The sequence below is a fragment of the Mus caroli genome, unplaced genomic scaffold, assembly GCF_978045245.1.
Source record: "Mus caroli unplaced genomic scaffold, Mus_caroli_1 scaffold_3, whole genome shotgun sequence".
Lineage (NCBI taxonomy): Eukaryota > Metazoa > Chordata > Mammalia > Rodentia > Muridae > Mus > Mus caroli.
This window is the reverse complement of record NW_028227258.1, coordinates 29,397,166-29,413,002: the sequence shown is the minus strand read 5'-3', so window position 1 is coordinate 29,413,002 and position 15,837 is coordinate 29,397,166. Positions and strand designations below refer to the sequence as shown.

The 15,837-nt window shown below is 41.8% G+C and overlaps 1 long non-coding RNA gene across 1 annotated transcript in view; it reads right to left on the bottom strand.

The window, feature by feature from the left end:
* Positions 1 to 15,837, bottom strand: part of LOC115030590 (uncharacterized) — a 129,525-nt gene that overhangs the window by 101,725 nt on the left and 11,963 nt on the right. The gene's annotated exons all lie outside the window — the stretch shown is intronic.

Below are 15,837 nucleotides of genomic sequence, written 5' to 3'. Positions count from 1 at the left end.
TTATAGTTAATGTAACTTGTGTGCTTTTAAATAGATGTTGTTGTATTAATGATAATTTTCTTCTCTTCTCCATTCTTGCTTTCTCTCAAATACATTTGAGTGGTGTTTTGTTATGCCATACGCTCACTCCAAACATGCAAACTTCCAGGTCGTATGACATCTGGTCCTTTTTCGGGAGCTTCTTGGTAAACTGCAGCATCTTTTTCTTGGTCAGTACAAGAACTTCAGAACAGTTTTATTTCCTTTATCACATCACATTTAGAATACCACTGCTGTATGCATCTATATCGATCTCTATTTTATATCATCACTGTTATATCTGCATATAGTATAATTACCTTTTTTTCTGCTTTCATATTATTCATTTCTTCTTTCCATCTGGAATTACTTTTGTTTTATCTTGAAAAACGTCCTTTAGTATTTCTTCAGTGTAGGTCCCTGACTAACCCCTTATTGGACAGATCAGGAAGCTCGAAACTATAGACATTAAAAGGATAAGTATAGCATCCCATATCCTGAGAAACAAGGAAAGGACTAGGACCTAGTGACATAGACGTCTGGCCAATGCCTTTTCTTGCATAACCTTTGAAAGTGTCAGGATAGAAGCATCAAAGAATGACCAATTAACATGGGTCGTCAAAACTTCTAATGAAATGGGGTAAACCCAGGTACTTTGATTAACTGACTTTTAACCACTAACAAGCAAAACACAAAATCAGTAACAGACTACTAAAAATATTAATCAAAAAACTGAATGTAGTAGTCACAAGCACACAATTCCTGATCATTAACCTGACGGTCACCAACTTCTGACTTATGCCTCCTCGGTTCTTTTTCTGTCAACAGGATTATCAGCTATAACCTGAAATAAGTAGCTACCCAAGTAGAAACTTAGAGAACTTTTTTTATACTTAAGAGAAAATAACAATAACACCATAGGTTTGTAGCAGAAAGCAAGAATTGTTTATAAACAACTGTAGTCCTTTAACCCTGAGGGGACTCTTATATGCTTCACCAAAATGACTTGTGTTTTTAGTATGTTAGAAATTTTTTTAAAGGAAGAGAGGGGAGATTGAGGGGTTAAAGTCACTCATAGGATCTTTTCACAAATGTGATCCTTTGTTTCTTTTCTTCCATGGTGCCTTGGTGTTCTGTGGTGTTCCTGAGATTCTAAACCTAATATTTCTTGAAATTCCCAATATTGCTTTACACTCCTTGAGCCTTATTCAACTTCTTTTTTAAAAAGAATTTCTGATGAGCAGTGGAGGTGGATGCCTTTAACCCCAGCACTAAGGAGGCTGAGGCAGGTGGGTGTCTTGTGAGTTCAAGGCCAGCCTGCTGTACAGCATATATTCCATGACAACCAGGGCTACCCAGAAAAATGCTGTCCTGAAAAACAAACAAACAAAGAAATCCCAAACCTAATGCTACTATTCTGCTAAAGGGATATAACAATAAGATGACTCCTAATGACATACTGCTATACCCATCCACACATAGGTCAATGCCTGACTCAACCCCCCTCACAGAAGCTTCTTGTAGTAGATGGGAATTAACACAGAGATGCACAACTGCACAATATACAGAGAGTGAGAGACTTTGCATGGATGTCTTCATCAAATCATTTTCCCGAAGGCTCAGGGACCTGTGAAGAAGAGGCAGCAGAAAAGACTGTGAAAGCAACAGTCAGTGGATGACTCTAAGGAAACAATCTCTTCCAACAGGACTGATGCATACATGAGCTCATAAAGACTGAGACAGCTTGCATCAGACCTGCACAGTTTCACACCACACAGGGTCCACTAACCAGACAGGGAAATGGATATAGGACCACATCCCTAACCAGGAAGCTATCTACAATTGATAGTCACAGGCAAAGTGAACATTGGTTTCTCCTGTGGCATTGGGTATATTAATCACAGTATCCCAGTGCAGGGCAAGCCCAAGCCCAGTAGTCCTTGACCAACACAAAATGTTTCATTTTGCTTTGTTTTGTCTGTTTTTGCTCCTCTCTCTACCACTTGGTCTTTTGCTTGTTTTTTTTTGTTTGTTTGTTTATTTGTTTGTTTGGTTGGTTGGTTGGTTTGGTTTGTTTGTTTGTTTCATATTTCTGGAGAGGGATTGTGTTTATTCTTTGTTTTGTTTGTGTTTATTTTATGAAAGATAACGAGAGAGAACATAAAGTTGTGTGGGTAGGGAAGAAGAGGAGGACCTGGGAGGAGTTAGAAGTGGGGAAAGACACCAACAAAATATATTATAAAGTAAGTTTACTTGAAATGTATTTTAAAAGAATTTCCACCATACAGACTGCTTTTCTAGAAACACCAGTTTTCCAGTGTTCCAAGCCAATTGTTTGGACACTCTCAGTAGGTTCATGAATGGTAACGGCAGTGTTGGAGGCTAGGTGTGGACAGAGCATCATGCCTTTCCACTCACTAACATCAATCTGGCTATAGCTCGCAATGCTAAGAGTTTAATGGTAAGACCCCGTATGATATAGTTCCCCAGAGCACCAGACAGACCCCTACTAGCGGACTGATTTAGTGCTGTCACGCCTCCAGTCGTACCAAGAGGAGTGATTTGCTGTATTGAAGGAGACAGCTGCTCTGGCTATGACCTTCTTTTCCTGCCTGAAATTCTTTCTCTAAAACTACCATTTGTGGATACCGTTAGTATGATATATCTGCACTATTTATTCCTAAGGAGTTACATGGTCACGAGTGAAGTATAGAAGAGGCCTGCGCTCATGAAATTCGCTTGTCTTCCCTTGTTCTCCATCACCTAGAAGTAACCAGCTTGCCAGTACAGTGAAATGGACTTTCGAAGACTCCCTTACAGTGTCAGCTAGAGGGCAACAACTTTCAAAGCAGGGAATAGACTGTCTAGGGTGTAGAGTGTGACCTAAGTCAGTAACCAGTCTGTGGTGATATTGATTCCTCCCATCACCACACCTCATGAGAGTGGACATCAGGAGGTGAGAAAACAACGGCTCTAGAAAACCATCTGCATTCTATCACTACAACTTTGGATGTTACTAAAAGTCTTGGTCCTAAGATAATAACTCCTATTGCTAGGGAGTTAGGGGTGGGGCACAACAATGGATCCAATGAACTAATAGTTGAGACTGCTAGGTAGCCACTGAGGGCTCTTCCAGCCACTGCATCCACAGATAATAAACTTCGACAGGTAAAGAATTGTTAATCTCCTTGGTATCTCCATAGCCCTCCCTTTTTGGAACTAGAACGTTTAATTTGTGCTACTTACTGCATATTAATGGGATGTAACTAGTCCATTTATTTTATTGTATGAGGGCTCATAGCTAAGAGACTGTTTTGAAGCTCAGAAGAGACTTTTGGCTCTGTCCTTTTGAACAGTATTGGAACTGCTAAGATTGCGGTGTTTTTAGAGATGAGGTAAATATGTATTGCTTTGTAAGATGAGTGGATATGAGGTCCTAGGGTCCAGATGTGGAATATTATCATTTAAAGAGATATCATTGGGTGCTGACTCTTCATTTTTCAACTTGACTGTGTTTAGAATCACCTAGGAGACATATTAGTTGGGATGTCTAGAGAAGCAGTTCTAGAGAAGTTTAACTGGGGAGAAAGAGCTACCCACTGTGGGCAGAACAATCCCATGAATTGAGCTCTCAGACTGAATCGAAAAGTAGGGACAAGGGAGAGCCAACTGAATGCCAGAAATGATCACTCTCTGAATCCTGTGGCCAGCCGCCTTACCATCTGCTGCTATGACTATCCTACCATGACAAAATGTGTCCTCTTAAACCATAAGCCAACCAGATGCTTACTTTTTTCTGTAAGCAACTTTTGTTGAGCATTTTGTTACAGTGAGTGGAAAATAACTACCATATCAGGTGTCGGAAACAGCAAGAAATGTAACTAAGTCATCAAGATTCTCACTCAGCATTTCAGAAGTAAAGAAAAATGTGAGAAAAATACCTGAGTAGAAACCGAGACTTAGCTCTAACCACTAACGGAGTATTGGCCTACCACAAGGGTAGAGCAGTTCACCAGTGGGATGGGATAAAGAGTTCAGAAGCAGATCCAGGTACATGTCAGTCATTGGTCATTGGAGAAATGAGGAATTATTTGGCGAGTGGAGATGGCATCTTTTCCAGAAGCAGTAATGAAAGCAAGTGTTCTTCTCACTGAATTCCTGAGCATCTCTTAGGTTCCCCTTAAGACATTCACTTCAAGCATCGTCCTATATAACCTGTTCAGTATCTTTATAAATGCCTAGTTAAAAACTTGAAGGAAGAAGATTGTATATCAAAGGAAGCTGCCAGTAACTGGTAGTGGCTCAACAAAGGAAAAAAGAATCCCAAGTGGGTGGGGTTTATTGCCCAGTTTTATTGTGGGCAGAGTAAACTTTAAAATTATGAGTCATTGGGAAAGGTACTCTTTTTTATATATTTAGCCTATACCACGTCCGAGAATTTATATTTGCCCTTAGGAGGTAGATATGAGTGTGTTTAGAACTGTGTGTGTACTTTCTAGTGTGTGTCTACTACCCACTTAACATAATAAACACATATTGCTGCAAAAGTCAGTCCGGTGGTTTTGAAAAAGACTTGGTTTGGATACAACCGCGTCCTTAAGGAATTATGCCAAAGCCCCATTGCTCACCAACCCACACCCAGATAAATGCCTCAAGGTTGGGCCTTTTCTCTTTTCCTTTTTCCCAAATTCAAGCATATAAAGTTACTGTGAAAGTGAGGTGAGAAATGGGGACATTGGATTTAAAGCATTAATGCTACTTCAAAATTTGTTATTTCTAAAATAGATAAGCCCAACAATTTTAATGCTTTTCTCACAAAAAATTATTTCCCAATAATTGATTTTTTTCCTTTTATTCAGGCTTATTGAAGTATAAATTATATAGAAGAAAATCCACTCCCTTTGGGTTTTTTACAGACTGATAATATAGTTCATAACTGGCAAACATATATAAAAATTTAAGAAGCAACCCAAACCTTTTCATTCTGGTCTGTTGTCCCTATATGTTTGACTCCAGGAACTATAGCTGTCAGGAGAACTGTAAGTCAAAAAGTTCCAAGGGAAAAGTAAAGAGAATATTTGAGTCCTTTGCCTACTCTGGTGGTGTGTTGTTGGTTTGGGCTGCCAAAACACCATAGGCCAGGAGGGAGCCCAATTAGCAGCAGTTCTGGTTGGCTAGGGGTACCTGCAAGATGTGGCTCTAATGGAGGCCCTCTCCTTTGCTTGCTTTTATCTTGTTCTGTGCTCACTCAAACAGTGACAGCAAACTCTTCTATGAGGGCACTAATCCCTTCATAGGGGCCCCGCATTCCTAGCTCTACCTAGACCAGCCTATTTTCTAGAATTCTCACAAATATCATCACTTTAGAAATTGGGGCTCTATATAAAATGAAAAGGGATGATTAATTCAGTCTATATTATATTCATGAAGTATATTCTTCCTCAAAGCTTCAGACCTCTGTGCAGGTTACGAGGGATGAGGCAGAGGATTCCCCCCATTTGTGCAGAAGCATTCAGGAGCTCTGTTATACTCAGCCCTCATTGGAGCCACTCTGGGCAATGCAGAACCAGGTGTTTTCTTACATCCTGTCCCTGTCAAAGACAGCCATTGGAGGTTCCAAGTTCTTCTCCAGTCTCACCCTTCATGAGTCAAAAGTCAAAGTTCTATCCTCCAGGGAAGGCATGCCTTCCCAACATTTGAAGGTCATAGTCTGCCTGACAACTCAAGGTTAATTTGATCTCTTTATTCTATCCAATGAAGTCCTGGCAAAGCTGATTTGAAAAGAGAGTCGGGTTAATGAATTTTCCCTGATATTCAAAGTTAAAAAACAACAATAAGACAGACAAGACCATGTTGGGAGATTTAAAAAGAGGCTAAAGCAGAAGATGGCCTAGTCGGCCATCACTGGGAAGAGAGGCCCCTTGGTATTGCAAACTTTATATGCCCCAGTACAGGGGAATTCCAGGGCCAAGAAGCGGGAGTTGGTGGGTAGGGGAGCAAGGCGGGGGGGGGGGGGGGAGGGTATAGGGAACTTTCGAGATAGCATTTGAAATGTATATAAAGAAAATATCTAATAAATAAATAAATAAATAGAGGCTAAAGTGTTAGTAGTAGGTGATGTACTTGAGGGCTGTCTTGACATGAAAATGTGAAAATTCACCATCGTTAACAAGAACTGCTGTGGAGATCCTCAGACAAAAGAATTAATCTGTGTTTTCAGTAGGAAACATGTCCTGTGAAAAATACAAAATTCTAACTGAACCCTCAAGCTAGGTCATTCCGTTTCTGTCCAAAACTATACAATATAAGAAATCTATAGCTTTGAAAATGAAACCCAAGATTTTTTTTCCCTTAAAAATCCTCTATCATAACAGGATCCAACTATAATTTGAATAAATATGCATTGCTCCAAAAAGACATAAAGTCTTTCTCTTTCGATTGTTTCCATGTGTCTTTCGAAAGCTCCACCAGTCGATCCAAGAGTGAAATAAAACAATCTTTTCTCCCCCAAAACAGCAAGCATGCTTGCCTCACATCTCCCACAATTGTTCTGTCTGATCTTGAGTCTCCGGGCTATAGTTGGAGAGTGAAGACAATGGAAACGGTCCCTGGAGAGCAAGAGGCTGCCAGTCAGGGGGAAGGAAGCAAGAGTATCCAGGTAATTAAGGCAGACTGTGAGGCTCCAAGCGATGGTAGACCAGAAACCTTTCTTCTCTCTGTCCCATAATCAAGTTGCAAAGGTATTGATTTTCCTGAATGAGCAGTTTGAAACCGTCTAGCCTAACCCAAAAACAGATCGTGAGGCCAAGACCTGGGATGGAGGGTTTGCTTTGGATCTAATCCCAGGAAACAGAAGTATGGAAGGCAAGAGAGCAGGGTTGGGAAGGAAGGGGCCCATAGTGGGGAGAACATGACTGAGGTGCTGAGGCTGTCGAACAAATTCTGTGCAGTTGAGCCACTGTGGGAGAGGGAAAGCAGAGAGCTTGTCAGCTCTCCAACCCCACATTCCTACCCTCCACCCCATTCCCTCACTCCCCTCACTCCCCTCACTGGTTAAAAGGTGCCTTGAGGATGGCAAGGCCTTCTATAACTCCTCACTGGATCTGCTTGAATTGGAGCAGGTTCCCACGGCCCAAATGTGCAGTATTGGAGGACCCGGGGTTCAAAGGGATTGATTATTTAGGGATTTCACCCAGGGCCCTGTCTAAGTAGACGTATATAACTGCCAACAAGCTAAAAGACATAAATGTCTTTGAAGAAACCAAGCCTACCTCTGTAGGCGAGGCTGCTGCTGTTGTCAGGGCCAGGCTGCTTGGAGTCCTGAAACTCAATTGAGTGTGTAACTTTTATAGAACACAAGGTTTTGCAGGGACCTTAACCACCAAGTTGTGATCCTGAGAGCCTTGTGGACACTACTGTCAACAGTAGAACCCCATTTGAGCTCCTTCCCTGGGGCTAGGGCTAAAGAAGGGAGGAAGGCAGAGAGAGCTACATGTGGTCATTCTGGACCCTGCACAAGATGCATACTGATGTAAAACCTGAGCCTTGGAACCTGTTTGTTGCTCAAGCCAGGTTCACCTGGTCATTTGTTTCTGTAAAATTAGCAAGTAAAGTCTTTTATATTTTTTTTTCCTCAAAGGCTATGTAAGTTAAGAGTCACAAACCTAAATGTATAACTAGGTACCTGCTCATATTATTTGATAGCCCATCGTGATAATAATCCAGTCTTTCATTTAATAATTTTCCCTTTTATTCTTAGACAAGTTGTCTGGCCCAGCACTTCCTCAACTCCCTCTTCAGGTATACATGACCTTGAACTTCTGATTCTCCAGACTCCATCCCTACTCCATACCCCCACACATCTAGTTTCCTGTGGTGCTACGGATCAAACCTAAGACCTCACACAGACTATGCAGTGACTCTACCAACTGAGCCTTATCTCAGCACAGACTTCTCCCCTGTGGTGATGTGCTGGAGCTAAAGTAGGCTGAGACAAAAGAAGAGACAACCTCCATGACCACACTAAAGAAAAAGGAGGTGGAGTCAATCAATTAGCAACTGACAAGGTGCCAAGGGCCAAATCAAGCACCTTTTCCTCCCTCTTTTCTGTCTTACTTTGAAAAGTATTTTGAGATCGTTACCTGGAAGCTAAATGTTCACTGGCCTGTGGTGACACACAGCTTTAATCCCAGCACTCGGGAGGTAGAGGCAGAAGGGTCTCTGAGTTCAAAGCCAGCCTGGTCTACAGAATGAATTCTAGGACAGCCAAGGCTACACAGACAAACCCTGTCTTGAAAAACCAAAAGGCTGTTGAGAATGAGGATAATGATAGCTAAGTATTCACTTCTACTTCTCGTGCTTTGAAATGCTTGTATTCTTCATGGTTGAAACTATTACCAAGTAAGCCACCTGCTGCTGCTGCTGCTGCTGCTGCTGCTGCTGCTGCTGCTGCTACTGATGATGGTGGTGGTGATGAGGATGGTGATGATGATGATGTGCTTGTATATAGAAGGAAGAGGGTTGTGCTCAAACTAGCCATCTAACATCCCACGTCTCCTATGAGAGACCCTTGGGGCACATTCTCTGGATGGAAATGTGAGACTGAGCCAGAGGCCTGTTTAGTGAAAGGCAACCTTGAGAAACCATGTCGAAACCCATCTACATGATGTTAGAGGAAGGGAGAAAGAGTGGTGTGGCTTAACTAGAAACCTGGAGACAAGATGGGGTGACATGGGACAATCATCCAAGCCTTCAGGAAATACTGATTGGACCCTTGCAGAGTCTCAGCTCCTGCCAGGAGAAACAGATGGGAACAGTATGGTGGTGGCACAAAGTGGCGCATGCTATGCGCCATCAGGATGTTGTAGGAACTTTGAAAAAGGAACAAATAACTCCGCCCAAGACAGTCCTGAGGTCTTCAGGGTTCAGAAGATTTCAGGGAAACGAGAATTTACCAATCAGAGAGGAGTAGGCATCTCTTCTAGGTAGAAGTAGCGGGTGCAGAAAGCTCAGGGTCTTGACTGTGAATCAAAGGAAGAAGAGGAAGAAAGAAAACAGGAGCAAGAGTAAGAGTTTTAGAGAGATGGCCTTGTGTGAAGCTCTGAGTCGACCAGATTGCATTTTCTATCGATGTCTCTGCTGTGGAGACTGTAGAGCATAGCAAAGGCCTGAGCCTGGAAAAGACACTGTGATTCTGTTCACTTCCTTTGCTCTTGTCACAAATGATCATAAACTCGGTAGCTTAAAGACAACACTAACTCACACTCTGAGCCTTCAGGGGGTCAGAAGTCTGCCATGAATCCTAAGGGGTTAAGAAAGCAAGGAACTGCCAGGCTGCTGACTTGTGGAGGCCCCAAGGGAGGATTGGTTTCCTGGTCTTTCCCAGCACTGAGAGACCACCTGAGTAGCTTGGCTCATGGTCCTCTCCCTCCATCTCCAAAGGTCACTGCTCCAGCTATCCCAGCTGTCATTCTAGTTCCTGCTCCTTTGGCTTTCCTGCCTGACCTTACAGAACTTCCATGACTATACTAGACACAGGTGGTTAACCCAAGATAACCCAAGATCCTTAATTGAGTCACATCTACAAAATACCTTTGCTTTATAATATAATATTCACAGTTTAGGGGATTCCAAACGAGGCTATCTCTGGGGAGCCATTATTCAGCCTACCATAGTGATAGCATCCAACTAACAGACAAGTCAAATGAATGTCCTCCCTTCCCCCAAATAAAAACCAGAAATAACTAACTTGAAATAAGAGAACCCTAGGAAAGGAGAATATATTTCTTTTTTCTTTTTTTTTTTCCCCACATGCAGAATGAGAAGCTAGTTGGGAGTGAAGTTAACAAATAGACTCCGGTGAAAGGCATTAGTATTCTGAATGCTTTGGGGTTTGTCTGCTTACCCAACGCTTTGGTACATTTATTGTGTTCTCTTTTTTTCCGTTATGTAAGTGCTGTCCTTCCAAGGTTGCGGAGGCCATGGAGTCCTGAAGAGCACCACAGTGCTCTCTTTCATGAGGTTTTGATTACGGCATCAAAGTTAGGTAATGCGGGAGGGAAGTGCTCTGGTGTACAGGCTCCTGGGGAATCTCACACGTTCTGTTTGAGGCTTTCGAAACAGTAGGTGCCTCGGGTCACATTTTTATCTCCCACACAGTGGAAGGCACATTCCACAGGGCCATTTGCTGTCTGCTGAATCCAGTATGCCTTCCTCCTTCCCACATCCTAAAAGTATTAGATCTCTCCATCACGATCTCCCACACCCCTTTCCCTCCATCCCGCCCCCTCACTCAGCACTCATCATTCCCTGCAACAAAATGCACAGATTACGGACCTCACCTGGTCCAAGCCAAGAGAGGAGGGCATAATGAGAGCTTCCATGGCAGGAGGGGTACATGACAGGAGGGGCACATATCTGCGGCTTCCGTAGGCAGGAAACAAAAGGACAAAGATAATGCTTCTGGGAAGAAACGTTCATTGCTGAATACCTGAAAAAATACAACCCCCAACCTGCCCTTTGCCTCTACTCTCCAGTTAAACTTGCCAATACATTTCATATTTGCTAAACCAGTAGGGAGTGGACTCACTACTTTTGCAAAGCAGTATTTCCTAGTAGGTGCCCAGCTACCTTTCACTGCGTGAGTGTCAGTGAAGAAATGAGTACAAGACACATTATAACGTTTTTCTTAGTGCTACTTGGAACATTCTTGAACTAACATTTTTAAGTTGACCTCACCAAAGCATCTGCTTTCTTTTGCTGAGCTTTGGCATAAGTTAGGACAATCTGGTAGCAATTTTAAGGGTATCAATATCAAAATAGAGATATTATGAAAGTGATTTCTTACATGGAGGGCTTACAGGACAAGTCTCTCCCTATCAGACTATGAGACGGGTGTCTTCGTTTCCGACACCTTTAGCAAAGCAAGTCTCTTGTTTTACTTTAGTTTTTATATGTTTGAAAATTGGCTTTGGGGGTACTAACAAAGAGGAAGCAAAAGCCACACTCAATATCTTCCTTGGTTCACAAATTTACTCAAAATCACTTACAGAAAGTGTTAAGATCAACTGCAGGATTGAAAAGTCCCTGTTTCACTCAATAATTCTGTTAGTAGTCAAAGGGAAGTATCTTTACGAAAAGAAAATGCCAAGGTAGACTGCCCATTGCTGTGCCCAACATCCCCTCACAACACTAAGCCTGTGAGAGTCCATCTCTACCAACTTCTAAGGTCTGAGTGCACTGAGCACTTTTGATCCCTGCAAAATAACAGCCATGGACTAAGTAAAGTCCCTTGAGAATTGTTCCTTGCAGAATAAACTCCAGAAAACCTGTCAATCTGTGTCATTCCACTGACTTCACAAGAAAGTGCAATCATGGCTTTTTATTAATATTTCTTTGGCCTTTTCATGTAAGTCCTGACTATTTAAATTATATGCTAATTTTAGTCTCAGTCCCCCCCCCCGCCTTTCCTCATCAGAGGCATAATTTCATAACTATAAATATCCCAAGCATATTAGAAAGCTTCTTCTCAAATAATTCATATACTATGCATATAAACCTGACTCTGCTGCTCCTTGGGATAATTTAAAATAGAGCTGGCATCCAAAATCCCAGCATGGCTGAGGTCCCAACCCTAACTGAGGCACTTTTAGCAACTGATAGTTTCTGGGAAAAGGAGAGATAGTTTCCTACAGGGAGGTGGTAAGTAAGAGACTACCTGTGACAGGGAGACAGTCCTATGCCCTTGCACATGCAGGCATCATGAAGCCAGTGAGTTTAAAAATGAAACATACATTTGAGATGGGACGGTGGGGAGGACTCATAGGGGAGGTATCAGAGGGGAGGGAATGAGGGGTGGGTCTGATCAAAGCACATTGTATGCGTGTATGAGATCCTTAATAAAAAAAAAAAGAGCAAACTTGGAGGCTGGAGAGATGGGAGCTAGAGGGATGGCCCATCAGTTAAGAGCACTCATGCAGAGGACCTGGGATTCATTCCTAGCACCCACATGGCTGCACACAACTATCTGTAACTCCGTTTCCTGGGGATCTGATGCCCTCTTCTCATTCCACAGCTACTCAGCATGCATGTGATGCAGACATACACAAAGGCAAAATACCCATCAAATGAAGATAAATAAATCTTTTAAACAAGCAAAGTTTAAAATCAATAAATATAAAATATATGCAAAAAAATTACAAATAGAATTTGCTCATCTAGCTTTTAAACTGCTCAGAATTGTATTGTTTCTTAATGGTATTGGAAGAACTTCAAAGTCCCTGGAAAAAAATAAAATAGGATCTGCAGGTCATGCATGACTTATACCTGGTTAAATTCCCTTATGTAAAAAAAAAAAAAAAAAGTTCAATGTACGGGGGGAGACAAAAGAAAGAAAAGAAGGAGAAAAAGAAAAGAAAAGAATAAATAAATAAATAATAAACAGATACATACATCGGTAGACAGACAGACAGATAGATGTGTTTGTGTGCTCTCAGAGATTGAACCATGGGTCTTGTGTGTGACAGGCAAGTGCTCTGACACCAAGCTATATCCCATCTAACAGATCTTCCCAAATATGATGATTTAGATGATTTCGAAGCCAAAAGGGGAAAGTTTGAGAAATCTACAATAAGAAAGTTCACTTGTGAGAACCCTTTTAGATACTCTCCTCAATAGGTACTAAATAATTATTAGCTGAGATTATTGTGACATTATTTGTATATTAAATAGTTTATGTATTTGCATATGCATCAGGGTGTGGAAGGTGAGGTCATCAGAACAACTCTTGTCTTTCTGCAGCCATGCCCCAGTTTGCATCCTCACCTTTTGCAAAAGCAAAAGCTTGCCCCACTCCTCTACTAAGAGAGGACAGTGGGGGGAAGCCGAGCAGAGAAACATCTAAGGGGCTGACCCATCGAGAGAGAGTAAGGTGTGAGTGAGAGCTCTCTGCCTTGGGAAGCTAGAGAACTGACAGCCTGTCTGTAGCCTAATCATTTGTCATGAGCTCTCAGATGAAGGTCTTCATACTCAAAAGCCTCTGTGTCTGAGAGCTAGAGAAGATGGAAAGAAACAGTTGTAAAAATAGGAAGTGCTCTGCAAGTATGGCATTCTTATTAACAATTATTATCAAATGGGGCTTGTAAATGGGTGTTTGTCCATTCATGTCAAAATGGATTCTCTGTCTCCCAGGAGATCTTGGGATAATACTGGGATACTGCAATGCTTGACTTTCTGATGCCAAAGACCAATAGCAATTTGTCCTGCTGAAAAAAAAATTCCTTGGGCAGTAGTAGGAAATGCTGGAAGTGGCCCCAGAGCCCTGAGAAGTTGAAGCCATCTAGATTGAGGGGTTCCTCTTCAATGCCCTGTTCATTCCTTTGGACAAAGCGAAGGTGTGTGAGCAGCCCCAGACAGAATGTGATCTTGACCGATGTGCTACAACAGCCTAAGGCACACTAGGACATGAAGGCGGGATATGAGTGGAACTCAAATCGAGTCTAACTGATTAAAAGGTTATTTATGCATTCTCAGCCTGCTTCTGTTATCAAGGATGAAGTTCATCATTAGAGGAAATGAGCCATCTATTGCTAATTTGACTGGAAAACAAAGCACATACACAACCAGAGAGGGGAGTGGTCAGTTCTTCTCAGGCTGTGTGCCTCCCCATTGCAGGACTTCTGCAATTTCTCCTATGTGTGGAGGTTGAAAGAAACACAGTGGCTCAAACTGGGCTCCCTGCATGGCCTCTGTGCCACCTTGATGGTTCTCTAGACAGTACTTGTTTTCCAGAATTGATATAAGCCAAGACAACTGGAGAGGGAAGAGCCCTAAAAACATGTAGGTGTATGATAGCCCCATCCCCAGAGATGGTGCTGGGCTCTACAAATGCCACAGAATATAAAAAGGAAAGGCCAGTAGGTTCAGAAATCTTCAAATTGCAGCTGTAATTTGCCACAAAAAGAAGCATTTAGACCTAACCTTGTTGAGATATAGGAAAAAAGAGACTCGAGGTCGTAGGCTCTCCTCTGAAGGTTATATCATTCGTTGAATCTCCAACACACTAACAGCTTACCCTTACCCTTCTGTGAACTCTTTCCTTGTCTCAGCTGCACCTGAGTTTTTGGGACATTACTAAATGTGAGATAGTCAAGGGACAAATCACACACAGAGCCACAGAGCCCTGCACCCAACAGTGGCAAGCTCCAGAACTGTGACAAAGGCCAAGCTCGTCCATATCCAGCTTCAGCAGGCAAAACAATCCATGTGCTCTCTGGGATTCCACAGCCAGAAAATAGGATTCTGTGGTCATAATGCTGAGGGTGATTGTTTTTAAGAAATAGGTGACTGCCACCTGCACCCATGGCCCATCCCGTCACCCCACAGCCCTGCCTGTCTACCAGGAGGCCTGCTCTAACCAGAGACACAGCACTGCCTGCTTTCTAAGAGTCCTGCTCCAATCCGGGACACCCAGGTCAGAGACAACCAGATAGCGAAAGGCAAACACAAGAACATAATCAACAGAAGCCAGTGCAGTTTGGCACCATCAGAACCTAGCTCTCCTACTAGCAAGCCCTGGATATTCTATCACACCTGAAGAGCAAGATTCTAACTTTAAATCCAGCTTCATGAAGATGATAGAGGCCTCTAAAGAGGATATAAATAATTCTCTTAAAGAAACACAGGAAAACACAGTCAAGTAGGTAGAAGCCCTCAAAGAGGAAATAAATAAACCCCTTAAAGAAATACAGGAAAATACAATCAAACAGGTAAAGGAAACGAGTAAAACATTCCAAGACCTAAAAATGGACATAGAAACAATAAAGAAATCACAAACGGAGGTAAGCCTGGAGATGGACAATTCAAGAAAGAGAACAGGAACTACAGAAGCAAGTATCACCAACAGAATACAAGAGATGAAAAAGAGAATCTCAGGCATAGAAAATACCATAGAAGATACTGATACAACGGTCAAAGAAAACACCAAGTGAAAAAGTTCCTAACCCAAAAACATCCAGAAAATTTGGGACACAATGAAAAAGACCAAACCTAAGAATAATAGGAATAGAAGAGGGTGAAGATTCCCAGTTGAAGGGGGCATAAAACATCTTCAATAAAAATATTGATGCAAAAATACACAATAAATCTCGCAAACTGAATTCAAGAACACATCAAAAACATCATTCACCATGATCAAGTAGGCTTCATCCCAGGGATGCAGGGATAGTTGAATATATGAAAAACCATCAACGTAATTCATTATGTAAACAAACAAAGAAAATCTCACATGGTCATTTCATTAGATGTTGAAAAAAACCTTCCACAGAATTTGACACACACACCCTTCATGTTTAAAAGTCTTGGAGAGATCAGCAATTCAAGACACATGCTAAAACATAATAAAACAAATATATAGCTAACCAGTAGCCAACATCAAATTAAACGAGAGAAAGTTGAAGCAATCCCACTAAAATCAGGGACAAGACAAGGCTGCCCACTCTCTCCCTATCTGTTCAATATAGTACTCGAAGTTCTAGCCAGAGCAATTAGACAACAAAAGGAGGTCAAAGGGATACAAATTGGAAAGAAAGAAGTCAAAATATCACTATTCACAGATGGTATGATAGTATATAAAAAGGACCCCCAAAATTCTACCAGAGTACTTCTACAGATTATAAACAACTTCAGAAAAGTGTCTGGATATAAAATTATCAAATAAATCAGTAACCCTCCTTTATACAAATGATAAATGGGCTGAGAAAGAAATTAGGGAAACAACACTCTTCACACTAGCCACAAATAATATAAAACATCTTGGTGTAA